Source organism: Ursus arctos, unplaced genomic scaffold, assembly GCF_023065955.2.
Source record: "Ursus arctos isolate Adak ecotype North America unplaced genomic scaffold, UrsArc2.0 scaffold_23, whole genome shotgun sequence".
NCBI classification, from domain to species: domain Eukaryota; kingdom Metazoa; phylum Chordata; class Mammalia; order Carnivora; family Ursidae; genus Ursus; species Ursus arctos.
Window position 1 is genome coordinate 10202192 of NW_026622908.1, and position 27794 is coordinate 10229985.

General features: G+C 35.7%; 1 protein-coding gene across 3 annotated transcripts in view; it reads left to right on the forward strand.

The window, feature by feature from the left end:
- Nucleotides 1-27794, forward strand: part of PRMT3 (protein arginine methyltransferase 3) — a 125386-nt gene that overhangs the window by 81334 nt on the left and 16258 nt on the right. The window lies entirely within an intron of this gene.

Genomic DNA, 27794 nt, shown 5'->3' on the forward strand with positions numbered 1-27794 from the left:
TCCTAATGACTCTTAACACAATATGGATGGAAGTAAAATATGTTTATTTGGTATAATATTTTATATTCCTGTATAAAATAAAGAAGTGATGATTTACCTTTTGTTAAAGAAGCGTCCTGGTGTATGGGCATTAGAAAAGTTAGACAATCTGGATTCACATTTGGTTCTGCCACTCACTAGTTTGTTACTTTGCTCAAGTTACCTAGGTATTCTGTACCTCAGACTAATCAACTGCCTTAAGAAAATGGTAATAGGGGCGCCTGGGTGGCGCAGTCGTTAGGCGTCTGCCTTCGGCTCAGGGCGTGATCCCGGCGTTCTGGGATCGAGCCCCACATCAGGCTCCTCTGCTAGGAGCCTGCTTCTTCCGCTCCCACTCCCCGTGCTTGGGTTCCCTCTCTCGCTGGCTGTCTCTCTCTGTCAAATAAATAAATAAAATCTTAAAAAAAAAAAAAAAGAAAAAGAAAAATGGTAATAATTTCTATCTTGTAGACTAGTTACACAGATTAATGAATTAATATATGTGGAAGCACCTACAGGGTAGGCAGAAATGTTAGGTTATTAAAACATATTAATTTTTTTTCTTTCTTAAGTAATTTCTAAATGTATATTCATACTAAGACAACAATATTTTTTACCAGGAGACTCAGAATGTTAATAAAATGTGGGCCTTTACTTAAGAAACTATGAATTTACATAGGTGGTATTGATATAAATATTTATGTTATTTAAAGAATTAATTGTATAGCTTTTGAAATCCTAATTATACCTTAAAAAATTAAAATTTTACTGAAAACTATGTAGCCAGGAACTATGTGAAACAGGTTACAGTCATGTTGACATTGACTCTTGAACCTGATTTTTTAAAAGACAGACATACAAAAGATTTTATGGGTTCTTAAAAATTGTTTCTGTTCCTTTTGATCCAATAATTATTCTATATCCAAGTGAGTTTAACAATGTGCTTTGATGTTTTGAGGAATTCTTCTCATTGAAGTTGGTTTTACAGTTTTTAAAAGGTAAATATCTAGATCCCAGGTTTATGATTTGGGGCACCCATTATATTTGTTTAACTGATAAAAAACAAAATTTCATTCTTCCCATTCATTTCTCCCAGATTTCCCATTTGTCCTTTTTGGTAACTGAAATGATTTGGTCAATTGAAATTACAGGCTAAAGGCTTCAACTCTTAGATTTACTCTGTTTGATGTTAGTAATCCTTGAGAGTTAAAAAAAAGACCTCTTGATTAATGACAGTTGATCAATCTATAAGGGGATTCTTAGATAGAAATTGCCGTATTACCAGTATTATTAAATAATATTTTTGCAAATCTTCTTTCAGTGTCTTTCACATGAATCAAATTAGAGCAAATGTAAAACTGTAGTGAAGACCTGAAAAGCTGTGTGTTTTTAGTTGTGCATATTTTTTAGCTTTTTGTAGACAAAGGGGTTTCCTGAGTTTTTTTGAAATGTTCTTTATGTCTTGCGTTATTGGTCAGGGTTCTTAGTTTCAGACAACAGTGTCCAAATCAGCTTGTTAAAGCAAAAGGTGATTTACTGAAGAGTTAAGTAACATAATTCCAGACACATTGGGAGAGCTAAAGGAATAGACAAAATACTCTGAAACCGCATCTTAGAACTAGCCTGCTACAAAGCCGCCTGTACCACTACAGGCCCTGTAAACCCTACAGTCCTTGGCCCTCTCAGTAAGTGGTAGGCACCACTGACAACCCCAGGTAAACAGAACTCTTCAGTACCATCCTGTTCCTATCCTCCCTGCCCAGGTCATGCTGTTCAGTTCTTCTGTACAGATCTTCACTCAGCACATCTACTTGGCTGCACATAGGTCGTGTTGTACCCTCGTGATTAAAAAGTTTTAGGAAGTAGGTTTAGCTGCAGTAGTGTTATGTTACAGAAAGAGTTTCACAAAGCATATATAGAATTATTTTCTAGTCCTATTATTTGCCATAGAATATAAGAAGCTTTATGCTGAAATAAATTATACTTATCCTTCAATGATCATAGTTTTTTTTCTGTATATTTAAAAGAATAAAATAGAAATAAAACACCAAAAAAGCTGGTAATGTCTGTTTAACACAAAGATTATGATCAAAATTTTGGTATTAAAGAACATATCAAATAGGTACTTGCTGCATTTGTTCCTGTACAATCAGAGTTCCATAAGAAAAATGAATCAGAAAGAAACTGTTATATTAACTTATATCTGTAAAGAGGCTTTTAGATTTATATTTTTATTCCCAACATGCCTGAATGATTTTAATATAAAAGTCTGGAAATGAGGTAGGTCTGGGGTTTAGGTAGAAGGTGGCAGAAGGTTGAAGTGGACTTGTATATGTCTGATCACTGCTGAAAAACATACTTCCGTAACTCACTTTTGAAAGGAATGTATGGTTTCAAACCATATTTATTTATTGGATGCATGCCAGGTACTGAACATAGTACTTATTCATTGTTAAGCCTTCTGAGATTATTCTATCAAGTAATTTGTCAATATAAGTTGTCTTGGTGATAATATCTAAGTCATTGGACACTTGCATGTCAGACAATGTGCTAATCACTTTAAAATCATTATTTCGTTTAGTCTTCTCAATAACCATTTGAAGCAGGTACTAATATTCCCATTTTATGGGTGAAGAAAAATAAATCACTGTGTCTTACTTGTGAAATATCCTGACCCCCCCAAAAAACTCTGGTGGGGTTGTACAAACTATTAAAGGAAGATACAGAAACTTGTGAACGAGATATTCGAGGTGTAGAAGAAAGGAGGTAGCCTGTTGCATTTGAAACATCTGAAAAATCTAAAACATGTTGCATATGAAACATCTGAAAAATGTGATTCTCAGCCAATAGTCTAGCAGTTGTTGGTAGGGAGAGAGAAAGAGAGTATGATCAAAATGCACTCTTCCCCAGGGGCACCTGGGTGGCACAGCGGTTAAGCGTCTGCCTTCGGCTCAGGGTGTGATCCCGGCATTCTGGGTTCGAGTCCCACATCAGGCTCCTCCGCTATGAGCCTGCTTCTTCCTCTCCCACTCCCCCTGCTTGTGTTCCCTCTCTCACTGGCTGTCTCTATCTCTGTTAAATAAATAAATAAAATCTTTAAAAAAAAAAAAATGCACTCTTCCTCAGAGGTAGGGCTGACAGATTTATATGATAAAATAAGTCACATATCCCATCCTCTTTGCTACAGAGAAAAAAGTAGATCTTCGAATTTTTTTTCTTCACATTTTCAAAGTATATTTGTTGTTATTTGGTTATCTGCATGTCTTGGGAACTTTCCTTTCCCAGCATGCTTACCCTAACGTGAGCCTGGCATGAGTAAGGTTTTGTGGCCTGTAATGCCTTTATTACATTTTCATTATTTGTGAGTCCCAACTATCCATCCATATCTACTCCAGCTATCTTTTGCTCTTTGAGGTGGTGCCAACTCCTTACACTCTTCTGCTACCAACCATCTGGAGCTGTTATGCAAGCCTAGTCTCTAAGGCTGCTTTTGAATAGATAGATTATTCGCCTGGTTACTTGGGAATAATCCACAACAAAGGTATTAAAAAGGATGAGTGCCTAATTGGAACTTTATTTCTCCTTTATATTGTATGAAGAATTAGTGAAAATACTAAAAAATAAATAAAAAATTTAAAAAAGCAATACCTGCCAAAGAGATGGAAAAAGTTACTTTGGGGAGGAAGAGGTATGGCTTTTTTAGATAAAGAAAAAAGTATCTGCTTTTGTACTGCTGAGTACAAACCTTCAAATATATTAAATACTTTTTTCCTTGTGCTTGAAACTTGAATGCATAGCCAAAAAGTAAGATGGATGATTTCTCTGAGTAGTTAAGCCCATTTTAAATATATGCATAACCATTTATTTCTAATGAGATTCTAAATTTGTAGCCTAATTAAAATATTAGAGGAAATTGGATTTTTCAAAGTAACAAGATGCTAAGAACACCCCCTTTGCATTTAAAATCAACAGGATGTGTGCTGTAGACTGATAGTGTTTTTAGATGGCTTTCTCAAGTTTGTTAGAACCTTTAACAGAAAACGTCTTTTCTTTGCAGTCTTCACCACCAACACAAAAGGCACATACACACACCACAGAAGAAATTTAGTAACATTTTTAATGTAGTGTTTTGCATTAACAAACTTTTTTATGTTTTGGGGAATTTAACAGGATAGGATAATCATATGTAAGTGTCTTGGATCTTGGTTAAAGGATAATTTTCCATTGAATACTAGTAGTGCATACATAGTGATTTTCTGAGCATTTTTTATGTATCATATGATACTATTGACAGTTTAGGTCAAATTGCTTTTTGCTTTTATGATGGGATATGAAGTTTAGTTAGCATCTGACTGTCACAACAGCCTGCCTAACCTTGCAGTAAATGAGCAATTAAGTACATTATTATATTATGGAAAGTTTGTAAGTGTTCAAAAGCAAGTGGTTTAAAGCCATACGATCTAGAACTAATATGTTTTATTTTGTGAGTTCTAGTGTATTTTTAATGTCATTTATGTAATTGTGTAATATTCTCCCTTTGTGTTCCAGCAGCATTTATGTTGGCATCTGTCGATATAAGCTCCTTAAAGATATAGGCAAACATACACATTAAATAACTCTTCATACTGCCTTTTGTATAACAAATGAGTTGTTTACCTTAAAAAGGAAAATATTTAAGATTATTTTATAGATTACATACATAAATCTTTGACATGTAAAGATTTTTATTTGATGTAGTATCTCTTAGAACAATCATTTTTATATATTAATTTCAGCATTATATTTTCTTTTATTCCACATCTTTGTTAGCATGCACTGGTATAACAATGTTCAGTTTGTATAAACTTTCCTTAATATAGTTCTAAACCTCATTTAACAAAGAATGATATTCTTCCTAGGCATTTTTCTTTTACTACAGTTGCTAAATTAAAGATGAGCCACTAGAGTACATAAAGAACAGCAGGCTTTTTTTTATATTTGTATTTAAAAACCTCTGACAATAAAGTCTTTTGGATTTTATCAAAGTACATTAATATGAGTTCAGTGGCATTGAGAGGTTTTTAATTTTTATCATAACTTTTAAAATCATTCATATAAGAATTTATATTAAGATATTTCAGTTTGTTAAGCAAATATTAAACAATGACTGCGTCCCAGACACTTGTCTGAAATCTATGCACAGACGCGCACACACACACACACACACACACACACAAAACCTATTCTCTGTCCTGAAAAGGCACTTAAATGAGAGGAGATGGGCTAAGAAAATTTCAGTATGAATATGAAATTATGAGTGTAGAGTGGTTGGGGAATGGGAGCACAAAAGAGATATTTTCTGGAGGAAAAATTGTAGTTGGTCATTAAATTTTATAGCCAAGATTCTATGAAGAAGAAGAAAACACTTTGCCCCCCCAGAAGATTTTATTTTATTTTATTTTAAATGAGGAAGCCTGTTTCCAAGGATGAAAAGATTGAAGGAAAAGACTAAAGTATAGTAGCCATTTAAGAAGTTCACTTTGAAATAATTTCTATTTACCTATTTTTTAATTCACTGGTCTTTTCTTCATCTGTATTCTTTCTGCTGTTAAAATAGCCACTGAATACTTTCATGTTAAATATTGTTTTTCAGTTCCATAATTTCAGTTCTCATTTTTTGAATTATCATTCTTTAATTTTTTTTAACCGGTTTGGTCAGTCTTTTTATCTCAATTTCTTAACATATTTATAATCACTCTTTTAAGGTCTATTTGCTATTTCCCTAAGCCAACTGTGATTCTACTTCTGTTATTTTTTTTTTAATTTTATTTATTTAAGTAATCTCTACACCCAATCTCTACACTCTTTGTGGGGCTCAAAACTCACAACGCCGAGACCAAGAGTTGTGCACTCCTCCGATTGAGCCAGCCAGGCACCCCTGTTTGCTTTTTCTCTTTTGATTATGGGTCACATTTTCCTGTTTCTTCTCATATTTCGTAATTTTATACTTTGTTCTAGCCATTATTTGAAAAGATAATACAGACTAAAATAGGTAATATTTTCCCTTAGAAGAGCTTCCGCTCACCTCTGTCTGGCAGCTAGGATTGAAGGACTGATTATCTAATCTGGAATGGAGCTTGGTGGGGACTGGATACCAGGGGCCCAGGATCAGGCCCCTCCCTCTCACCGGTTTCCTGGGAAGACAATCAAAATACAGCTGAGTTTAGGGAGAAACACAAAGTCAGGATATTTATGAGGTTTGGAAAATCTGATCATCAGTGGATCTCTCAGTCAGAGCAAGGAGTTGGGTAGAGGGAGGAAAGGTCCTGATACAGATTTGGCATGGCTCACGGTCTGGTTGAGAATTGGTAGACACAATCAGAGGGTGGTTTCAAAAGTGAATCTTGAAAGTAAACAGTGTAGTTGAGCCCTCTCTTCTTAAGAGGGTATTTACTCTCAGGATTAGTTGAAAGGTCTGTTGTTCGTATAAACAGTTTTTCTTAAAGTGCCTGAAACAAACCACTTCATCTTCCTGGGCAAGTTTCTGGAATAGCAAAGAGTTGAATAGTCATGTCATGTTAATGGTGACAGTGAAGTGTGTGCTTCTAGATGATTTTGGCTTTGGGATCTAAGCGTTGCAAGAAAACCTCTCTGTCTGCTTTGCAGCACAGCCACCAGTTTCATCAGCCTTCTGGGTTTGCTAGCTCTACCTGTCAGGCTTCTCTCGATTCTTGTGTACCATACGAGCTCAGACCTGACCATTAAAAATTGACTGGGTTCTCCTTGTCCCAGCTAGGTTGCTGTGCCTGTAGCATTTTTGCTCCTTTTCCCTCCAAGGGTCCCAGCATTGGATAAATGCCGTCAGGTATGAAAGCCACGGTTTCTCTCTGCTCAACTAGGGAGGGCTGGCTGGCTTATCCCTCTCTGAAAAGAGTTTATCTAGACTTCTTTGCTTCCAAGGTTCTTCGATGGCTTTAATGAAAAATACGATTGTTTAGTTTAGCGAAGGCTTTTTTATTTTTGTTGTTATATCAGAGTGAGGGGATCTTTTGCAAACCTCTGCATCCTAACTAGAAACAGAAGTTCCTGCATACATTGTTTCTAAATGCCCGATCTGGAAAATCTGGGCCTCCATATTTAAGCTTTTTGAAAGTTAGGAAAAGTAAATGAACATAAACAAATTTAGTCCATGAACTGAAAAATAAATTGTATGTTATCTCCCAATTCTCATTTTGGTTTTCTTCACTTTTTTTAAATGACATACTTGATAAATGATAGAAGGATATATTTAAGAGGCAGTGATATTTAGCTTTTGATGGAGTCAAAACAAGTCTTTGGTTTACAGTTTTTTAAGACTCATGCAAGTGTTATTAAATGAAACTTTAAAATGTTTAAAATTCAAACTTTAGTGATTCCTTACTCGTAGTATTATTTGTTTTTATTTTACTTTTTAATTAAGCTTTAAATTTTTCTAATAGCTTACAAAAAAACTTCAAATGAGCCTATTTCTTTGTAATTGGGTACTTAAATCTTTCAAGGCTTTTGAAAAATCTCTGACAGTAGAAACCTGCTATTCCAAACTCATTTCTTGGGTATTAAATCAGCTCTTAGTACTTTTAGGTGTAAATTGACCTAATTTTGACCTTGCAAAGCTAATCAGCTAAAGAAACTAATTATTAAAACACATCTGTGCTGCTTAGAAATCGTAAGATTTGTTTTGAACTTGCATCATAGATTTTAGTGGGACATCTGGTATATATTTTAATAGGCTTCATTAAGTAAATTTTATGTGTTGGGGGAGGACATTTCTAATTATGTGATTCCACCTCTCCAGTCAGTTTTAGGTTTCTCCTTATATAAATGACCATATGATCTAGAGCATGGTCCATAACTTTATACTCTTCTCTGAAACCTGAACCTTTGTAGTTAGGCTTAAATGGTGGTGACAATACTTAAATCTCTTCAATTATTCTCAGAAACTGTTTTTGAATAGTATTATTGCTAAGAGCTGCAAGCATTGGGAATATAATAACAAGCCATAAATGAGGGAGATAGATATTTAAATTCACTTTATGGTTACATGTGATAAAGGCATTCAGGTTATATAAGAAAATGCCGATATTTTTTAGAGATGTAAACTGAAGTGTGTAGGGGAGAAATGACATATCAGGCATTTGCTTTAAAACAGTTCAGCAAAAAGAAGGGGGCAGAGGAAGAATAGATGAAGTAAATTTGCCAGATAATGGTAACTATTGACTACAGGTAATAGGTACTAAGAGTTTCAGTGATTGTGTATGTGCTTAAAATTTTTCATACGTTGATGTGTTTAAAGAGTAATACTAAGGACAGCATTCTAAGAAATGCGTAAGGGTTATGAGGCAAAGGTACTGTGCTAAGTTGTTTCCATACAGCTCAGCTACGTGCTACAGCTCCCAAAGCTGAACACATGCGTATTCTGTGGCTTAACTACTTCACTCTTAGGTCTTTACACAACAGAAGTGTGTTCATGTTTGCCAGAAGATATGTACACAAGTGTCCATTGCAGCCTGCTTCTTTATAATCCCAAACTGGAAACAAGCTAAACATTTATCAGCAGTAAAATGGATACATAAATGTGGTATATTTATGGAGTAATATATATCAATGAAAAAAAGATGATCTTGAATGTACACTACAACCTGGATGAATTGTGCATGAACAGAAAAAAAGTCTGGAAAGTTTGAAAACATACCATGGGGCAACTGGGTGGCTCAGCCAATTAAGCCCCTGACTCTTAATTTCGGCTCAGGTCATGATGTCAAGGCCCTGCAGTTGAGCCCCACTTCAGGTGCTGTGCTCAGTGGGGAGTCTGCTTGAAGATTTTTTCTCCCTCTGCCCCCCCCCCAACTTGCGCACACGTGCACACACTCTCAAATAAAGCTTTAAAAAAATAAAAGCATAATTTTTAATACAACATGGCACTCTTTTACAAGGCATCTATTTCATCTGGAACCCAGCCAAAGAAATGATCTGTGCCACTGCGGGAAGAACTGGTTGAATTGAACTTACTGAGGGATGGTTTATACATTAGTCTCTAATGTAAAACCTTATTAACGGATTTTCCAGAGTAATTTTCATTACCTGATTTGCCCATTATGTGACAAATTCTTTACATAATATATGCCTCTACTGTAAAAGGAAGCTTTGTCTCATATTCAGAGGGACTCTATCTAGTTTTGATATTGTTAGATTTGATTCAAGTGCAGGTGTATCCTAAGCATTGCCTACAAAATCTTGGATACTTCCACTTGACCCCTCCTTATTTTTCATTTTTCCCAACTACAGAGTCTAGCCTTCTGAGCTAAACCTCAGAGGATTTTATTTTAGCCTTTTTAAAATCTGGACTTTTTCAACTTTTTTTCTGTGTTTAGTTACCTTCCTATCTATTTTTGTATTCTTTCCTTGGAAATATACCATTAAGAAAAATTTAATTTTTAAAAAGACATGTTTCCCACTTCCTATGAACTTTGAGATATATGTTCATTGAGTAGCAGGATGAATCACCTGCAATATTAAACCATTATTTAAACCTGCTCAGAGAGAATGCAGAAGTCCACAAAGTGAGGAGCTCTGAAGTCAAGTAAAGTAACTTGTCCTTAGAGTGAATAGAGATTCCTGTGCTTGATCCTCCTTTGAAAGCCAGGCTGTAAATAAATGCCTCTGAATCTGCATTTTTAAAAGTTCATTAACAGTGATTTTAAAGCCTCCAGTTGAGTTATATTATAAAAGGATTTGAACATCATATCGTTCTAAAATGTAATTTGAGTGGAGTGCTGAAATTTTTCTGCTGTATTATAATCGTAATTCTAGATAGGAATAGGGTCATGCTGGAACTCATCAATGCTAAGGATCAGAATAAATTTGAGAGAAATAATCACACTCAGGCAGGACTGAAACACTTATCTCAAGCACAGCAATAAGCATAAAAATGGTTTATTTATCAAATAATCAATAATAGTGAACTCTTGATTAGACATGTCAGGGGAGTTCTCCCTACACTTATCTCAGAGGCTGCCTATTAGCATTATTAGGTTGTGATAATAAATGAATTTGACCAGGTACTTTCCTCTTTAATTCAGGCAGTTATCCCCAGAGTAATGACCTATAAGGAACTAATCTTCTCAGTTCAGATTTCCTTTGACTTATGCTCTGGCAGAAGCCATCATGACTATGGGCATTCAGAAATTCTAAACATCCCAAAGTATCTAATATTTCCAGCCATGTGATGTATATGTATGTATTCACAGGAAGGATCAGTCTTTATTGGAAGATGAGTCAAGAATTGGAAAAACAAATTTTTGTTACAAATGCTGTATGGCTCAGAACATATTAGTTACCAAAATCAGTCCATCTTTCTCTTTTCTAAAAGACCGAATGAGAAAAGAGCCAATCTTGAAATAGTAGGGAGTTTTCTAAAAATTATTAAAATCAAAGAGAAAGGTTTAAATAGTGTTAATGTAACACTTGGCTAACAGCTTGAGCTTTAGGGGTGCTGGGGTGGCTCAGTTGGTTGAACGTCTGACTCTTGATCTCAGCTCAGGTCTTGATCTCAGGGTCGTAAGTTTGGGCCTTGTGTTGGGCTCCGTGCTGGATAAGGAGCCTCCTTTAAAAAAAAAAAAAAAAGCTTCGGCTTTAGACCCAGTGAACTGAGTTTACTAGTATGACTTTAGAAAGAGGTATTTAGTTTCTGAATTTCAGATTTTTCATCTGAAAAGTGGAGATCATAACATGAGTACCTACCTCCTAGTTATTATTTTGAGTGTTCTAAATGAGATAATGCACACAAGTACTTACCACTATGCCTGGCACATAGGAAGTATCCATAAAATAACCCAATTAGTATTTCATTCATTTTCCTGTCTTGTTCCATTTTTAAAGAAAGGGTTGTTTGTTTAGTTTTATTTTTAACTTATCCGTTTGGTTATGGAGATTTTAGATTGTGAGAATTGATAAATGGAATTTACTTCTTCCATCAGGATTGAGTAAGTGTGACTGATGTGGCTGTACGTACCACCTCAAAGACTAGCTTTTTGGGGTTTTTGTTTTTTTTTTTTTAATTTTATTTGTCTATTAGAGAACAAGCAGTGGGGAGGGGCAGAAGGAGAGCGAGAGAGAAGCAGACTTCCTGCTGAGCAGAAAGCCTGATGTGGGATTCCATCTCAGGACCTAGAGATCATGACCTGAGACGAAGACAGACACTTACCGATTGAGCCACCCAGGCACCCTCAAAGACTAGTTCTTTACAGGCGAAGATAATGCAATGAAAACTCTTTAATCTGTCCATATACCTGACTATCTGATGTACTGGAGAAATGAGACCTTTCTTCAAAATGCTTCATTCATGCAAATCAGCTGCTTCTCAAAGCAAAATCACTTCTTTTCTACCTACAGTTTTGCAAAGAGTCATATTTTAAATTTCTAGATCACAACGACAGTGACATAACAATTACAGAATGCCCTTTGCTTTAATAAGTGATATGTCCTGGCTGTCCCGAAAGATTCTACCACAGCATTCCATCTGATTTCTTATTCTTTTCTCCTCGTCCTTTCATTCAGTGTACAGCCCCATGGAAATAAGAGGGGCCAGAGTCAGTCCTGGGGCCCCAGAAATGTAAGTCATTGTCTCACCCAGCAGAGTGCAGAGAAAGCAATCAAAAAAACACTGAAATTACAAATATAAAGCCAGACCTTATGACAACTGGTATAATTACCTTCTTTGAAAAATTGCAACCTCTAAAGGACAAACATAAATGAATGCTACCAGGTATTTAGTTCTCACTTCAGGTGTTGGATACTTTTTTAGTAGGACTCAGATGGGGAGGTGGAAACCATCTTTTCACCTCATTTTTTTTTTTAAGATTTATTTATTTATTTATTTATTTGAGAGAGAGAGAGAGTGCACATGAGTGGGGGTGAAGGAGAGGAACAGAGAGAATCTCAAGCAGACTCCCAACCCAGTGCAGAGCCTAATGCGTGACTGGATCCCAGGACCCTGAGATCATAACCTGAGCTCAAATCAAAAGTCAGATGGTGGGGCGCCTGGGTGGCACAGCGGTTAAGCGTCTGCCTTCGGCTCAGGGCGTGATCCCGGCGTTCTGGGATCGAGCCCCACATCAGGCTCTTCCACTATGAGCCTGCTTCTTCCTCTCCCACTCCCCCTGCTTGTGTTCCCTCTCTCGCTGGCTGTCTCTGTCTCTGTCAAATAAATAAATAAAATCTTTAAAAAAAAAAAAAAGTCAGATGGTTAACCGACTGAGCCACCCAGGCGACCCTACCTCACTTTTCAAAAGAGAAAATATCCTGCTCATTCCTGGAAAGTAAAGTTTACCACATTGTCTATCTGCCCCCTTTTTTCCTATCTGTCAGTTTCTTTCAGTATTCCATCTCTTAATTTATACTCCCAAAGACTTGTGAAAACAAGTAGCATTTGGTAGAACCTGATCACCTAGGGATTTTAAGAGTTTTCAGTTTTAAACCTCTTCAGCCATTATGAAACTAGTATCTTTTTTGTTCTGCATTGATTTTTAAATTCAACATATCTGCTATTTTGTTATTAAAATTTATATTGTTTACTTACCACTGATAGTATTTTCTGCCATTTGAGGAACTAGGAATGGGCCATAGAGCTTTTAGGTGGATAGTTTTTAGGGAACACTGAAAAGCAGCATGAAAAGTGGAATATAAGGGAACAATAAGCATTGATATAAAACAGTGAGGAACTGATGATATGTCAGGAAGCAGGTAGGAGATAGAAATCTAGAGAAGCAGTGGGCTGCAAGTTTTTTTAGTGACAAGCGCACACACGCATAAATACTTTTCAAGACAACTTTTCATTTAAGCAACATGTATTGAATACTCGTACTGTGTGTATTAGTACTGATAGTAGAATGCTAGTTCTGGCTTCTGTGTTAGGTACTGTGAGCATAACACAATATAATCTCTGATCCCCAACACCTTAGTTTAGGAGGAGAGGCCAACATATAAATAGATAATTGTAATATGGTATTCTATAAGAGAGTTTATTAATAGAGGCATATAAAAGATACCCTTGGCCTGGCACACTCTTACCTTCTTTTCCTCAATAATCCTACCCATATTTAAGATTTTACCTTAGGCATGGCTTCTTCCAGAAAGCCTTCCTAATACCGTATGCACTAGATTAATGGAGAACGAGTGCTTGTTGGTGTAGTCTTCAGACTGTTCCTATGAAATAGTCAACATCTAATATCAATTTTAAATTTAAAAAATAGGAAGTTATAAGAGAAGTAAAGCATCATGATTTTCTTTTCCCAAAGGCTGATAGGAGTTGAGCATATTATATCCCTTCATTATTCATTTATTGGTTCTCTCAGTTAATGAATCTTTATTAATTTTCTATAGTCCCTGCACTTCCCGGGCTCTTTCATGCCTTTGTAACTGCACAGTTGTCTTCACTGTTGAAGTGGAATATCCAGGCGTTGTGCTTGGTCAGTGAGGATATGGAGGTGAGCACAGACGTAGTGAGACTGCCCTTAAGGGCCTGTTGGGCTCTGTAATTAAACCAAAAACACTATGAGCATAGAAAGTGTTATTACAGAGAGTGGAGAAACATCTATTCTGTGGGATTAGGGAAGACTGCCCAGAGGAAGTAACATTTAAACAGACACATAGTAAACAAGAAGAAGGTAGTTTAGGGAATGGGGGAGTGTTACAGGCAAGGAGCCTTAAGTAGGAAGAAGAAATGCAGTAATAAATCTGCCCTCCTGTATTGGTGGACTACGTGAAATGGAGTGACCCTTTTGCTGAGAAGAACTATGACAGCTAAAGAAATTATAAAATACTATCTGTTTGAAGGTGTCAGAGAAATAAATTAGTAAAGCATTTCCAAGCTAAAACTCAAAAAAGAAGACAATCCAAAGAAATGAGACTGACATGTGGGACTGCTTTTGCCCTATAGGCACTTACCAATTCAGAAGTAGCAGCTAAAAGACTTGTGTAGCCCTTTGATAACCTCACATGGATAGGAATACAAAAATTGGGCCTTTGTGATTCCCCAGTGCTTTGCATTGGGACCATGAAAGACTGCACCCAAGAATAGGGTAGAATTAGATATAAATAAACTTTTGCATGGACTGCAGCCTAGCTTCAAATCATCTGGGTCGCCCAGAAAATTCTCAACACCATTCTTAGATTAAGATGATATTTGTGTTTGCTAGCACCCTCAGATTCCTTGCACAAAGATTCTAGAAGATCATTATCATCGGTCTTAAATTATTTCTACAGTTTTTCAAATATAATGTTCAGATCATAATCAAAGGTAAGCAGTCACACAAGGACACAAGACAACATAAATCAATAACCAGCTGAAATAGTAAGCAATAAAAACAGAGCTCCAGGTGCTCCAGATTTTAGATATGTCAGATATGGACTTAAAAATAACTATGCAGGGCACCTGGCTGGCTCAGTTGTTAGAGCATTTGACGCATAATCTCAGGGTTGTGAGTTCAAGCCTGATGTTGTGCATGGAACCTACTTAAGAAAATTAAAAATAAAAATAACTATGCATACTAAGTTGAAAGACAAAAGAAACTGTAAATTTCAAGCCAAAATTGAAAGCATTTAAAAACGTTTATAGCAGATTTGAAAAAGAGTCAAACAGATATTCTGAAATTTAACTAAAAATGAGTTTAGCAGCAGATCTTAGCACACTGGTGTAGAGATGTTTATTGAACTGTGTTTTAGATCAAAAGGAAATATCCAGAAGGAAGCATGGAGAGATACAAGGATGAAGGTTTGGGAAGGGCAAGCGATATAGAGGATACAGGAAAAGTCCTAATACATCTTTAAATAGGAGTACCAAAGGAAAAGAGGTGAGAATATTTCAAACAGTATTTGAAGAGATAATGGCTGAGGATTTTCCAAAACAGATGAAAGGCAATGAACTACAATTCAAGAAGCACAACATAACCTAAGTTAGATTATTTTTTTTTAATTTTGTTTTTATTCAAGTGTAATTACAATAGTGTTACATTAGTTTCAGATGTACAATATAATGATTCAACAGTTCCAAACATTGCTCAGTGCTCATCAAGATAAGTGTACTCTTAATCTCTTTTATTTCACCCATCCCCCCATTCACCTCACCTCTCACAGCCACCAGTTTATTCTCTGTATTTAGGAGTCTGAGTTTTTTTGGTCTTTTTTTTTTTCTTTGTTTATTTCTTAAATTCTGTATATGAGTGAAGTCATATGGTATTTGTCTTCCTCTGACTGACTTATTTCATTTAGCATTATGCCCTCTAGGTCCATCGATATTGTTGCAAAGATTTCATTCCTTTTTATGGCTGAGCAATATTCCATTGTGTGTATGTACCATATCTTCTTTACCCTTTCATCTATGGATGGGCGCTTGGGTTGCTTCCTTATCTTGGCTATGTAGATAATGCTGCAATGAACATAAGGGTACATGACATCTTTTCAAATTAGTGGTTTTTTTGGGAGGGGTTCTAATATTTTTTACTTAAAAAATAATTATCATTAATAAAGTAAAATAACACAAAAGTATATAAAGCAAAATATGAATATCTCCTACAATTTCTTTTTTTTTTAATGATTTTTTATTATATTATGTTAGTCACCCTACAGTACGTCCCCGGTTTCCGATGTAAAGTTCGATGATTCATTAGTTGCGTATAACACCCAGTGCACCATGCAATACGTGCCCTCCTTACTTGCTACCCATCACCGGTCTATCCCATTCCCCCACCCCCCTCCCCTGTGAGGCCCTCAGTTTGTTTCTCATAGTCCATAGTCTCTCATGTTTCATTCCCCCTTCTGATTACCCCCCCTTTCTTTATCCCTTTCTTCCCCTACCGATCATCCTAGTTCTTATGTTCCATACATGAGAGAAATCATATAATTGTCTTTCTCTGCTTGACTTATTTCACTTAGCGTTATCTCCTCCAGTGCCATCCATGTTGCAGCAAATGTTGAGAATTCTTTCTTTCTGATAGCTGAGTAATATTCCATTGTATATGGACCACAACTTCTTAATCCAGTCATCTGTTGAAGGGCATCTTGGCTCCTTCCACGATTTAGCTATTGTGGACAATGCTGCTATGAACATTGGGGTGCATATGGCCCTTCTCTTCACTACGTCTGTATCTTTGGGGTAAACACCCAGTAGTGCAATGGCTGGGTCATTGGGTAGCTCAATTTTTAATTTTTTAAGGGACCTCCACACTGTTTTCCAGAGTGACTGTACCAACTTGCATTCCCACCAACAATGTAGGAGGGATCCCCTTTCTCCACATCCTCTCCAACAATTGTTGTTTCTTGCCTTGTCTATTTTTGCCATTCTAACTGGCGTAAGGTGGTATCTTAGTGTGGTTTTGATTTGAATTTCCCTGATGGCTAATGATTTTGAACATTTTTTCATGTGTCAGCCATTTGTATGTCTTCATTGGAAAAGTGTCTGTTCATATCTTCTGTTTTCATATTCTTTGAGCAAATAGTAGTGGAATTATGGGATAATATGGTAATTCTATTTAATTTTTTGAGAAACCTCCATACTGTTTTCCACAGCAGCTACACCAGTTTGCATTCTCACCAATAGTGCGTGAGGGTTCCTTTTTCCCACATCCTCACCAACCCTTGTTGTTTCTTGTGGTTTTTATTTTAGCCATTCTGACAGGTGTAAAGTGATATCTCATTATGGTTTTAATTTGCTTTTCCCTGATGACTAGTGATGTTGCATATCTTTTCTTATGTTTTTTGGCCATCTGTATGTCATCTTTGGAAAAATGTCTATTCAGGTTCTCTGCCCATTTTTAATTTGATTACGTATGGGTTTTTTGGCGTTCAGTTGCATAAGTTCTTTATATATTTTGGGTATTAAGACCTTATCAGATATATCATTTGTAAATATCTTCTCCCATTCAGCAAGTTGTCTTTTTGTTTTGCTGATAGTTTCCTTCACTGTGCAAAAGCTTTTTATTTTGTTGTAGTTCCAGTAGTTTAATTTTGCTTTTGTTTTCCTTGCCGGAGGAGAGATATCAACGAAAATGTACCTATGACTGATTCAAAGAAATTACTGCCTGTGTTTTCTTGTAAGAATTTTATGGTTTCAGGTCTCACATTTAGGTCTTTTAATCCATTTTGAGTTTATAAATACGATTGATTTTAAAAATTCATCTTCTAGATACATACCCAAGAGAAATGAAAACATATGGCCACACAAACACTTACACATGAGTGCTTATAGCAGCATCATTTCATAATAGCTAAAAAGTGGAAGCAAACCACATGTCCATCACTTGGAGAATGAATAAACAAAATGTAGATCCATACAGTGAAGTATTATCTGGCCATAAAACAAAATATGCATTGGTATGTGCTACAACATGGATGAACCTTGAAACGGTTATGCTAAGTACGAGTAGCTAACCACAAAAGGATTCCATTTATATGCGGTTCCATTTATATGAAATCAAACTAGGCAAATCTATAGACAGGTCTGGGATTAAAGGGGGAATAGATACAGAATTTCTTTTTCGGATAATAAAAATGTCCTAAAATTAGATTGTGGTGATGGTTGTACAACTCTGAATATTCTTTTAAAAAATGAATGACACAGTTTATTTAAATAGGAAAATTTTATGGTATGTGAATTATATCTCAAAAAGAGGGAGAAGAAATCACCTAGAACATCCCAGTAAAACTACAGAAATCAAAAAGAAAATCTTAAAAGTAGTCAGTGGGGCTATGACTAGATCACTGGAGTTACCTTCAATGGAGCAGTAAATAGACCAGTAAATGATTTCTCAGCAGAAACAGTAGAATTGAAAAGATGATATAGTGATGATGTCCTCAGTGTACTAAAAGAAAATAACTGCCAACTCTGAATTTTACCCAACTGAAATGTCTTTTAAGAATGAAGCGAAATAAAAATATTTCCGATGAGCAAATAAAGTTTATTGCAGGAAACCTATACTAAAGGAGATACTAACAGTTATTCAGGCAAACAGAAAATGACCCTGATGAAAGATCAGAATACAGGAGAAAGTAAAGATTATGCACATACCAGTAGTTCCACTGCTGGGTGTATACCCAACAACAGTTACTACGTATGTTTACCAAAGATGGTCATAAAAGAATGTTCAGGGGCGCCTGGGTGACCCAGTCGGTTGAGCGTCCAACTCTTGATTTTGTTTCAGGTTGGGATCTTGGGGTCCTGGGATTGAGCCTCTGTGGGCCCATGCTCAGTGGGGAGTCTGCTTCTCTCCCTCTGCCCCTCCCCCCACTCATGTGCTCTCTTGTGCTCTCTCTAAAATAAATAAATCTTTAAAACAAAAAAAAAAAGAATGTTCATGGCACTATTCATGAAAGCCTCGACTTAAAACTACTTAGTGCCTGTCAGTCTTAGACTGGATAAATAAACTATATGGTCAATATGCCTTCGAGCCATATAACAGTTTAAGTAATATGCAACAGTATAAGTGAACCTAAAAAACAATAATGAGGAATGTAGCCAGTCTACCAAATACTACATGATGTGTGATTCCATTTATGTTGAAATATATAATAGGGAAAATGAATCTGTGATCTTAGAAATCAGCATAGTAGTGAGGTAACAAGTGCTAATGAGGATGTGGAGAAAAGGGAACCCTTGTGCGCTGTTGGTGGGAAGGTAATTGGTACAGCCGCTATGGAAAACAATGTGGAGGTTCCTCAAAAAATTAAAAATAGAACTAACATATGATCCAGCAATCCCACTTCTGAGAATATGTAAAGGAAATGAAAACAGGATCTCAAGGAGATAGCTGCCCTGCCATATTCATTGCAATGTTATTCACAACAGCCAAAACATGGGAGCAACCAAAGTGTCCATCAATAGATGAGAGGATAAAGAAGATACACATACACATGCATATATATATATATATACACACACAAACACAGTAGACTATCCAGCCATCCAACGAAGGACATCTTACCATTTTCAACAACATGGATAAACCTTGAGGGGATTACGCTAAGTGAAATAAGTCAGGCAAAGATAAATACTGCATGCTCTCACTTACATGTGTAATTTAAGAAAGCCAAACTTATAGAACAGAGAGTAAAATGGTAATAACCAGGGAATAGAGGGTGGGAGCAATGGGGAGATGTTGGTCAGAGGATACGAACTGAGTAAGTTCTGGGGATCCGGTGTACCTCATTATGCTTATAGTTAATAATACTGTGTTATATACTTAAAAGTTGTTAAGAGAGTAGATCTTAAGTATCCTCACTCCAAAAAAGAAGTGATGATTATTTGACGCAATGGAGGTGTTCACTAATGCTGTAATGGTAATCATTTTGCAACATATAAGTGTATCAAATCAACACATAGCACACCTTAAATTTACAATTGTTATATGTCGATTATATGTTATATGTCAATTATATCTCAATAAAGCTGGGGGGGGATCAGAATAGTAGTTACCCTGTAGGGGTGGAGGTGCCTAGGATTGGCTCCGTGGATTACTAGGATGCTGGGATGTTCTATTTCTTGATCTGAGGGTGGGTTTCATAGCTGTATTCTGTTTGAAAATTCATGATGTACACTTAAGTGCACTTTTCTGCACATACAGTGTACTTTAAAAGGTTTTTAAAAGTGGAAATATTAGTAAATGTCAGTGATTATTGAGTGTATAAAACAGTGTATTGTGTTTATAGCTAGGAAGAAATGTAGAGCAGTTAGGGCACGTAAGCTATCAGTTCATGAAATGTCAGAATTAAAGTACTTACGTTGTAGGCTCTGAAGAGATGATCCCTTCTCCCCCCCAAAAGCACTTTAATAAGCAATTTTGAAATTACAAGGGACCCAGATAAGTAAATTTAAAAGACATTTTAGTTATATCTGGGAATATTTTAAGTAGGTCCAAAATTAATTATATTGAGTTTTTCAGTAAAAATACCTTTTTAAAAATATTTTTAGACCTATTGTCTGTTTTGCTACTTCCCCTAGTGCTTGGTCTATTTCTAAACACTACTCAATTTGGCACTATCCCTTGAGGAGTATATGGCACTTAATGTGTATTGTTCCCTAGAGGACTCAGGAAAGAAAGAAAGAAATTTTCTCTTGGGACAAAATAGAAAATTAATTGAAGAAGAAAGAGTCCATATTTAAGGTATAGTTAATACTGGGAGAAAATTGTATATATAATTTTCATATTTGTTGATTACATCTTCTTAGTTTAAATACCAGTTATTATTAGCAGAGTTCATATTCTTTATGCAGCAGCTTCAAGGCTTATGTTTATATTATCATCTTGTTTATATACAGTGATATAAGCTATAGTAATCATTTTTATGCATTTTCTTCTTACGCTTTCTTTACTTCCGACTCATCATCGGTTGGCTTTTGAATTCTGTATTAAGATTTTGAAAGAAATACTCCACAAAAAATGAATTGTATTTTTGTTATAGTCATTCTGCTGCATGGATTACAAACACTCTATCTCCATGCTTGGATAAACTCCATCAAAAGCACATTATCCTCCTACTTCTGTGGCCAGCTGCCTAATTGTATCTGCTGTAACCACACGCTGTTGGAACATGATACCAATGAAGAACAGAAATGATAAATTACTCCCTGCAGGTGATAGTGATAATGATAATTTTTAATTTCCTTCTTCCTCATAAGGTCTAGTCTGATCTTATTTCATTGGCTGCCGTCCTGTTACATACACACGATACATTTTCTTTAAAGAAATACTCATCATACCAAAATACATGAGAAAATAATTTATTTTTATTCCAAGTCATTGTTCCTCAGATGAGCATGTGTAAAATGAACTGCATTTACCTTTGTGTGTCTGGGATAAACAAGCAAAATGTGGCTTAAAACAGATTTTTAAATACTCAATTTACACATACTGTTGAGTTCTTTTCTTCCTTTTTGTGAAATGCACAAAGAAGAAACAAACAGTTCGTTTTGAAAGACTATATTCTAATGCTTAGGAATGTTTAAGATGCACAACAAAGCTACATGCCTGAATTATTTTCCTATATATGTGGAAGATTCCCACCAAATTACAAATGTGATCAAACTATCCCAGAAGTTTGCCGAATGTGCATGTATTTTCCTTTTATTCTGTTTCCTTTTATTGTAAGCATTGTTGTTGTTCTTAATTACCACAGATTCTCCTTTCCCTCAGTCTAAGGACTTTTTAAAATTTTTTCTGACAGTGGTATAATTCAGTAAAATTTTATTTATTTAACTATGACCTTGCCTTTGCAGATTAACACAGTTCCTACAGATATTTTATTTTAATGCTTAGTTTTCCCCTCAGCGGTTCCCTTTGCCCCTGACAAGATACACATGTGGAACAAAAGAGAAATTTATTCTGTGCTCAGGCCTTATAACCTATCTGAGCTTTTTCAATACGTGCCAAGCTGTGCTCTAGTTTTACCATTGCCTGTTAGTCATCCTTTTCAATCCTCCCCCCACCCCCCTACCCGCGTGTTTGTTGTTTATTCTTACATTTGAATGACTTCCACACAGAGAGTGTGAGTTCATTGAAATTAACATTTGAAAGACCTAGAGATAGCCTGTCAAAGTGATGGTAACAAGGTGGTGAAACTAATTGAAAAATAGTGGCATATTTATGTTCTCCAGCAGAATAAATAGCTTTGTCCCCAAATCAGCTGACATATTTGATTGGTTATAATGGCTTTGCAGAAATAAAAACACTAATTGTAGTTCAGTTGGGTTGTATAGACTATGATTCAAGTTTAGGGTTTTTTCCTCCCTTTTTCTTTTTTCTTTTTTTTTTTTTTTTTAGATTTTATTTATTTATTCGACAGAGATAGAGACAGCCAGCAAGAGAGGGAACACAAGCAGGGGGAGTGGGAGAGGAAGAAGCAGGCTCATAGTGGAAGAGCCTGATGTGGGGCTCGATCCCAGAACGCCGGGATCACGCCCTGAGCCGAAGGCAGACGCTTAACCGCTGTGCCACCCAGGCGCCCCTTTCCTCCTTTTTTCTAATATTTTAATTATTAACGACCACTTAGACCCTTTCCCTTTCAGTAGCATTCTGTTTGAAGGTTAATACCCATTTTGAAACCAGAAATTCCCTTTGGTTTTTTCAGAGCAAGAGTTTTCTATTTGCTCAGTTACGTGAATGTTTTTGGGGTTCTGTGGGGTTTTTTGGTTTGGATTTTTTTTTTAAGATTTTTTTATTTTATTTTAGTTTTTTTTTTTTTTTAAAGATTTTATTTACTCCTTCGACAGAGAGAGAGAGACAGCCAGCGAGAGAGGGAACACAAGCAGGGGGAGTGAGAGAGGAAGAAGCAGGCTCCCAGCAGAAGAGCCTGTCGTGGGGCTCTATCCCAGAACGCCAGGATCACGCCCTGAGCTGAAAGCAGAGGCTTAACGACTGAGCCACCCAGGCGCCCCCTAAGATTTATTTATTTTAGAGAGAGAGCACAAGCAGGAAGGGCAGAGGGAAGGGATCTCAAGCCCCACGCGGGGCTTGATCTCACAACCCTGAGATCAGGACCCTGAGATCAGGACCCCAGCTGGAACCAAGAGTTGGTCGCATAAACGACTGCACCACCCAGGCACCCCAGTAATGTGAATCTTAACTGTCTGATAAGTAGATTATTTGCACATAATTTTTTACCACAGGTGAATTTCTTTTTAACTTCTCATGCTTCTGCTTCATGTGTGATGTAGAACTAATTTTGATATTACCCTCCACCAGACATCATTAAGGAGGTAAATCTGTTTGAGTTGAAGAAACTGTGATGCATTTCAGAGGGAACTATAAAGTAAATGTGACTTCAGATTTATCTTTGTCATAGGTCCCTGCCAAATTCTCATAACCAAAGTGAATCATATCTTTCATTTTTATTTATTCGTCTTGAGGCTTAACAAACTGTTTTCTTATTACCCCAAACTACACAGTATTTCTTTCACTGTATTTTTGGGGGGTTGGAGGAAGATGAGTTTCTTCTTTGATTTTTAACTGAATTTCATAGATAGTTCAATTTGGGGACTGGAAGACCGTTCTAAAATATCTTTGTATTCTCAAATATTTTGATTTTTTAATTTTGTTGTAAACTCATGCATCAGCCTCCCTTCTTCGTTTAGACCCATGTACTCTATTATAATTACAGTTGTTCTACCAGAATAGTATTACCAGTCTATCTTTTAGCACAGTTAAATATATGATGTTTTACTTTGTTTATTTTATACATTTCAGACTTAGGTCATTTTTCTGATGATGTTAATTGTTGTTATTATGGTAATGTTATTTTTGTATTATAGTTGGGAAAACTTGTCATTTTTTTTTCAAATTCATTTAGTTCCTATTACATATTAGATATTGCCCTAGCCCTTGGGGGTACAGAGATGAGTGACTTTTGGGTGTCACTAAGGGAACTGATAAAAGGTAATAATTAAGTTGAATGTCTTTCCATGTAATACTATAGATCATCTAACTCAAGTATTAAAAATAGTTTATTATCACAGAAGCTATTCATTTTTATGGGAAATATAAATTATAGGTAAGGATAAAGAATATGAACATTCCAAATCTATCATCCACTTTCAATAGCTTGGTGAATATCTTTTCAGATATGTACATATATATTCACATTTGTATAACATATAATAAGTGCCAATAATATATCTATTATTCTTTTTACCTAATAGTATATTGTGACTGCTTTTCCAAATTGATAAATATTTACCTATAGGATTACTTTTGATGGCCAAAATGTTATTCCATCATATGGAGGTATTATGATTTGTTAACTGGTCACCTTTTGTTGAAAATGTGGGCTAAAATTGGCATCTTACGGCTAAATCTTTGCAAGCATACTTGATAAATTTCCATAGAATAATTTTTTGAAAGTTTAGGATTACTGGGTCAATGAGTATATGCATTATATAAGCATTTTGATTGAGTCCATAACATAAACTTACACAACAGAAGAGTGCACAAATCTTAAGTGTAGTTTGATAAAATTGCACAAAGTGAATACCCACCATGTATCCAGCAGTCAACTGAAGAAACAGAATATTCCCAGCAGCCCAGGAGCCCTCCATGTAACCCCTTTCTAGTTTCTACTGCTATTGAAGGGTAACTATTATCATGACTTACAGTAAGTTGTGCTGTTTTTAAATTTTCTATATATAGGTAGAATCATAGCATGTGTACCATTTTCTCTGTGACTTCTTTTTAATACAAATGTTTTGTCTTTTATTATGTATTGCTAAGTTCCCTCTAGAAAGGTTATTTCAGTTTATTTTCCCAGTATGCATTTTTCCCTACTAACTGTATGGATATTATCATTAAATATTTTCCCCATCATGACCAAGGAAAATTATGTCTGATTGTTTTAGTTTACTTATTTTTCTAAGTAGGTCAAACATTTTTTACATATGCTTATTATTTGATTTTTCTTTTATAAATTTCCTGCTTTGTCTTCTAATTTCTTTTGACATTGTTTTCTTACTAATTTGTAGTAGCTTAATGTACAAAGGACAGTGTCCCTTTGTTATATATATATATATATTGCAAGTATTCTCAGATTTCTTCAGCTTTTAATTTTGACACTAAAATTGTATTAATGTTTGTATTAAAGTATAATTAACATGCAGTGTCATATTAGTTTTGGGTGTACAACACCCAAACTCCCTGCTTGGTGGGAAGTCTGCTTCTCCCTCTACTCCTCCCCCTGTTCCTGCTGTCTCTCATTCTCTCTTCTCTCTCTTTCAAATAAATCAATAAAATATTTTTTAAAAAATCAGAGCCTGGTTTTTTTGCCTCTTTGTTTTGTTTTTTAGATTCCACATATAAGTGAAATCATGTGGTATTTGTGTTTCTCTAACTTATTCCACTTAGCATAATACCTTCTATAGAGGTCCATCCATGTTGTTGTGAATGGAAAGATTTCATTCTTTTTTATGCCTGGGTAATATTTCAGTGTGTGTGCTTGTACCACATCTTCTTTATCCATTCATCTATCCATGGGCACTTAGGTTGCTTCAGTATCTTGACTATTGCAAGTAATGCTGCAATAAACATGGGTGCATATATCTTTTTAAATTAGTGGTTTTGTTTTCTTGGGTAACTACCCAGTGAAATTACTGGATCATACAGTATTTCTATTTTTAACTTTTTGAAGAATTTCCATAGTTTTCCACAGTGGCTGTACCAATTTCCATTGCCATGAACAGCCTAAGTGTTCTTTTTTCTTCACATCCTTGTCAACTCTTGCCCCTCTGATTCTAGCAGTTCTGATAGGTGTAAGGTAATATCTTATTATGGTTTTGATACTAAAATTTTAAACTTTTATTAAGTTTCTGCCTATGTGTGATGCTTAACAAGCCTTCTTCACATCCCAGTTTTATAAACACTTGTATATGTTGGTGGGATTTTACTCTTCCTCCTCCTAACCACCCACCAACCCCCTGCACTGATCTTTGTGATTACATGTGCATACATGGAAACCCCCCCAGTGGTGTTATCATTTTTGCCTTAAGCAACCCTAAGTATTTTAAAGGAATTCAGAGGGGAAAGGTAATCTTTTATATTTACCAAGTTATATCTGATCATTTCTGTTACTTTTGATGTTTCAGGTTTCTTCTCAGTATTATTGCTCACCATCCTGAAGAACTGCCTTTAACATCTCTTCTAAAAAATCTTTTGTCAATGAATTCTTTTAGTTTTCCTTTACTTGAAAATGTCTTTATTTTGCCTTCATTCCTGAAGGATATTTTTGCTGGATATAGAATTTTGAAAGGTTTTTCCTGCTCCAGTATTTTTTTTCTTTCCCATCTAGACCTCCAGTTACATGTATGTTAGGTGCACAGGTCCCTGAGGCTCTTGCATTTTATTTCAATCTTTTCCCCCTGATTTTTCAAATTAGATACTTTCTATTGATCTATCTTCACATTCACTGATTTTTTTTCCTCTCTCTCTCTCTGTCATCTCCATTCTGCAGTTCAGCCCACGATGGTTTTTTGTTTCATTTATTGTGTTTTTTAATTCTAAAATTTCCATTAGGGTTTTTTTTTTTTTTTGGTAGTTTCTTTTTCTCTACGAGAATTCCTATCTTTCACTTCATTTCCATATGTTTTCTGTAACCTCATTTCTATTACCTTACAACGGCATAGTTATAATTCCTGTTTTAAAGTCTTTGTCTCATCGTCCCAGCTTCTGGGTCATCCCACAGTTGGCATGTGTGGATTATCTCTTTTCTTAAAAGTTAAAGACATTTTCCTGGTTCTCTGTATGTTGAATAATTTTGGATTGTGTTCTGGATGTTTTGCATGTTATGTTGTGTGTACTCTCGGTCCTGTTACAATCATCTGGAGCATGTTGATGTTGGGTGTGAGCAGGCAGTCAACCAAACGTACGTTCTGTCAACCGTGTCTGGGCAGGCAGTGGTTCACATCTCAGTCTCATTCTCTAAACGTGTGCTATAGTGTTTTGGGCTCTCATGCACATATGCTGTTTAGTGATTAGTCTGACTTGTATAGGTTTTTCAAATCTCTGTTTTGTTCTCGAGATCTTTGCTTGTTGGTTTTAGGTTTTTGAGACCTGTGCCAGTGATTGAGATTTTAGTTCCATTCTCTCAGCCTTTGTTATGTTGATTTGGATCTCACCTGTAGTTCAGAGGTCAGGCTGAGACTTGTGCAGGTTCATACAAAGAATTAGGGTTCCTCTCCTCCCCCATATGTATCTCACATTCTCCATTTTTTTCAGTTGAAAATTATTAGTTCTATCTAAGTTTAGTTATTCACTGATTTCATTAAGTGTCCTGACTACATAATAAGACTAGTTGAATTTAGGAAACTGAAAACTGAAAATTTTAACTAAAATTTATTTAAAGAGAACCTGCTATACGACAGACCTGTGCTAGGTAAGGGGCACAACAATATGAATTACACGTAGGCTTTGTTCTTAAAAACACTGCCATCTGGTAGCGCAACTAACTATACGGTACAATGGTAAATGGTGAGTACTGTAATAGAATTGCATATAATAAGCACATTCTCTCAGCAAATATTAATTGTGTACGATGGGCCAGGCACTGCTCTGGACACTGGTGAACAAGACTGGCATACGGGAATAAATTTAAGAAAGTAGTTAAATTAGTCTCTGGAGGGATACCAGGAAATCAACTGAAAGAAGTCATGTTTTATAAATGTTCTGATTAATTACATGGTTTTCTATAATAATCTGTATCTGAGTACTGCATTGCTTTATATTTGTCTGACAGTATTATAAATAGTATTTTGATTCTGTCTTGGTATCTAAAATATAATGAACCTCAGTGTTAAGTATTGAACTTGTTTTGGGCCCAATCCGTATTAACCTCACAGATCAATAAAACTTCACATTCTCAACCAAAGCAGCAGAGTACACAAATTAGCTTTATAGTGATTTTTCAATAATCGGCGTCCTATTTTTAACACTTTATATGCTTTTTTTAATGCCAGTTTTAAAAATAGATTAAGCTAATTCCATTAGCGAAAGAAAAAAGGATGGCATCACTTAAATTTTAAACAAAAAGAAATGAAAGTTACATGTCCTCATCTGAGTATTCGTCTTTTAGAGACCTTTTTGTGCTATCACAGTATCCCTTAGAGTTACCTCAGAGGTTCTCCTTTGGGTATTGGCTTAAACATAAATTTTATTTGAGTACTATTATATATTTTTAGCTTATCTTCAGGAAAAAAATGTGACATTTAAAAATGCCTTTGATCTCATCACAAA